The sequence below is a fragment of the Cynoglossus semilaevis genome, chromosome 15, assembly GCF_000523025.1.
Source record: "Cynoglossus semilaevis isolate Cse_v1.0 chromosome 15, Cse_v1.0, whole genome shotgun sequence".
NCBI lineage: Eukaryota > Metazoa > Chordata > Actinopteri > Pleuronectiformes > Cynoglossidae > Cynoglossus > Cynoglossus semilaevis.
The window spans coordinates 17,890,186-17,893,638 of NC_024321.1; the positions used below are offsets into that span (position 1 = coordinate 17,890,186).

At 40.6% G+C, this 3,453-nt stretch overlaps 1 long non-coding RNA gene across 1 annotated transcript in view; it reads right to left on the reverse strand.

The window, feature by feature from the left end:
- Positions 1 to 2,491: 2,491 nt before the first annotated feature.
- Positions 2,492 to 3,453, reverse strand: part of LOC107989603 (uncharacterized) — a 48,736-nt gene continuing 47,774 nt past the window's right edge. The window contains exon 3 of the long non-coding RNA XR_001761172.2: positions 2,492 to 2,615. This is a non-coding gene — a long non-coding RNA (uncharacterized LOC107989603). The remainder of the gene's footprint in view (positions 2,616 to 3,453) is intronic.

Genomic DNA, 3,453 nt, shown 5'->3' on the forward strand with positions numbered 1-3,453 from the left:
ATTGGATGAAATACATTTGGGTTTTTTTTGGTTTTTTTTTAAAGTAAAACCTAGAATTATAAATTTCATGGGTCCATGTCACTGGATTTTTTATATTTTTTTTGCATTTAACGGCATTTTTTTTGATTTATCCCAAAAAACAAAAACAGGAAAATTATTTTCTTTCTTCTCCAGTGATTCCAAATGTAGATCCCTCTATTCCCAAAAAATTATCACAGAATATCGCAATATATCGTATTGTTGGCCCTGTATTGCAATACGTATCGTATCGCCAGATTCCTGCCAATATACAGACCAACGTAGTGCTAAAAAAATTACAATTTTTTTTAACATTTAAAACTGGCGTTTGTTTTGTTGGAGAAAAATAGATAAATAAATAATGACAAATCCAATGTGTAGAATATGTCGTCGTCTGCAAAGAACCGCACAGAGTGACTCTAACGTGAACAGATGGACGTGTTCAGTCTGATGAGTGAAATTGCCGCGGCTCGCTGCTGCATACATTGACAGCCTGGGCCTCAGAAGTATCAGCGGATGTGATATTTCTTTGTTTATGCTTGTATTAACAGTCGGCACAAATCACATCAGGAAGGAACTGTGTCTTTGTGCAATAATTGGAATTATGCAAATATTCACGAGGCAGCACTTTGTAATAAGCGCATTTATTCATAAATTTCAGTTTTTATTATTATTGGTTCACTCTGAGGCACGGCCCTGCTTTTTTATCATTTATGTGGTATTCATTATTTCCTGTCACCACCTTATGTTACTTTTATAGTGTTGACTTGTAAACAGGAGGACGCTGGGAAAAAAAAAAAAAAAAAAAAAAAAAAAAAACCCAAAACAAACCAAACCATAATAAGTGCAGTCGATTGAACAAAGAGAAGGGAAACAGAGTTAATAGTCAAAGAAGCCTTTCATACATAAGTGGTGATTTCTCCGAGGAGGATCAGCAGCCACTTTTTCTCCTCTTCCCCGGTTCGATCCACTCCTGCGCTGCTGTAAAGTTAGCCTCTAAAGAGACGGAAGAGAAATCTATACGTGTCTCTGTCTGGCGATTGATATTCACCTTCCTCCTTTCTCGCTCCTCACACCTCCATCACCCCATCCCATCATCCTCTCTTTCTTGTTCTTGCCTCCTCTCTGGGTCCATGGTGGCCAATCCATCCTCACGCCCTCCACAGGCCAGGTCAGAACATCCAATATCCTATGGATTCACACTTCCTCTGCGTCCCCTGCCGCCTGCACCCAACTACCTGCCCCAGCCTCCCACCCACTCCTCGGCTTTGTCTCTCCTTTCCTCTCCATCAATCCAACCATCCTGTTCTTTTCATCTCCTTTACCTCTTATTATTATTCTGTTCACCCCCTCAACCCCTCCCCCCCCCGCTTCATACCATTAGCCTCTGCTGTGTTTCATCTTATTTCTCTGTAACAGTAAAAGCTTTCATTTTTAAAAAAAATATTATTTTTTTTTTTTGGTAATTAATAGCATGTCATCATCTGCATATTGAATGCATAAAAACTAATCTTTGTGCAAACACTATTTAAATTTAATTATATACAGTATATCAGGCTACACAGCGTACAGTGGGTTGGAAAACGCTAATGCTAACGCAAACAACGGATGAAGATGTATTTTTAATGCATATTTTATGTTTGTAAATAACCAGTTTATAGTGTAACATTCTTACTCCTTTCTTTTACGACGTGACAGAATTACGTGTAAAATTTCACACTAATTTAATAACGTAACGTATTTTTGCTCTGAGTTTGTTCTTTAAATGACAAATATAAACATTTACATCGACCACGTCTGTCTTCATTTTGCACTCACAGGCTCAGCTCAAAGTAATAATCCCAATTTCTGTGGCGGAGTCAAATTGCATATATTTGCATTCGTTGCAAAGAAGCTTTGGTTGGACTGTGTTTAAAGCACTGCGAAAAAAACAAAAAAAAAAACAACTGAAGTAATTCTGACAGAGTTCTCTGTGTTTGTTGTGTACGTGCACACTTTTGAAGAGTAAAAAAAAAAACCCACAAAGATTGGCATCCTCCAGACTAATTCTGGCTCGGTCGGCAAATTGTACTGAGTCTGCATGTGTCGCTGCCAACAATCTAAAACGTTACGAAACAAACATTCCAAAAGTTTCCATTAAATGTGAAGTGAGATGAAGTTTGAAAGGGATTTGTTGTTGTGTGAGGGAACTGGATATGGGATGTGAACCAATAACACTCTTATATGACAGCAGCTGGTGTTTAGAGGCTTTTTTTTTTTTTCTTTTTTCCTTATCTAAAGCCTTCCCTGTGGTCAGGCTGCGCCTCACCTCACCTCACCTCACCTCACCTCACACCGCTGTGAGAGAAGTGGAGGGAGATAAAAATCAAAATTAATGTGCAATTTAATGTATACATAAACTCACACCTGGACTCACCCTGGTTACTGTAACTGAGAGGCTGCTGCCGCTGCTGCTGCTGCTGCTGCTGGTGGTGGTGCCGCGGGGGTGATGGTGATGGTGATGGTGGTGGTGGGGGTTCTTGGAAATGTTCTTTAATGCAGATACAGTCCGCCTGCTCTACGTGGACGGCTACTCTCTGCGACACCATCTTTATTTTCTGTGAAAAAACATAGAAAATAAAAATAAAAATGTAGTCGTCTGACCCGACATGGACAGAACACGTTACAGTAGAACCGTTTCACTGGACCGTTTTATACATGTCATTACGCCGTGGGTAAAAAGTGATAGCATTTGCATGACCTTTAGCAGCGCAGAGGTCAAATTATCCCCCGCAGTTTTGGCTCTTGCTGCTCGGCGTGTTGTTATTGGAGCTCTATTCTCTATCTGAACAGAAACTTTGTCTAAAAAAAGACACATCTATTAATTATGGACCTGGAGCCAATTTGTGGCGAGCTGGACTCTCAGCAGATAATGATAATCATTATAATTGAAAAGAAAAAAAGAAAAAAGTGTTTGTTTAGCGCAGTCACAAAAAAAAAAAAGAAGTGAGTGACGCTCGCTTGAGTTTTTCTGTAATAAAGACTTGGGCGGCGAGCAGCGGCGTGTACGACGGCGACAGGACGTGAATCATCAGCGGTGAGATTGAAACGCGGGGGTAAATCCGTGGCTGTGTCTCTGTTCTGTGCAGCCCAGTCTTTCTCTTTGTCGTGGCCCAGTTACTGCGGCGGAGACTGATCAAAGAGCAGCGCTGATTCCCTCTGAATGATCAAGGAGAGCAGACGAGGAGCTGAGTGATTACTGAACACTGACATATCCATTTCAATCACTCCTCGATTCCACGACTGTCACACAATAGGTGCAGAACACAACTCTGTTGGATCACCCGGGTTCCACTCGTGCGGGTTTTATTGATCATGTGGGAGACACTTGTATTTTTCATGAGGCAGAAAAAAGAAAAAAAAAAATGGCATGAGCAAACGTGCCACTGAATCAGG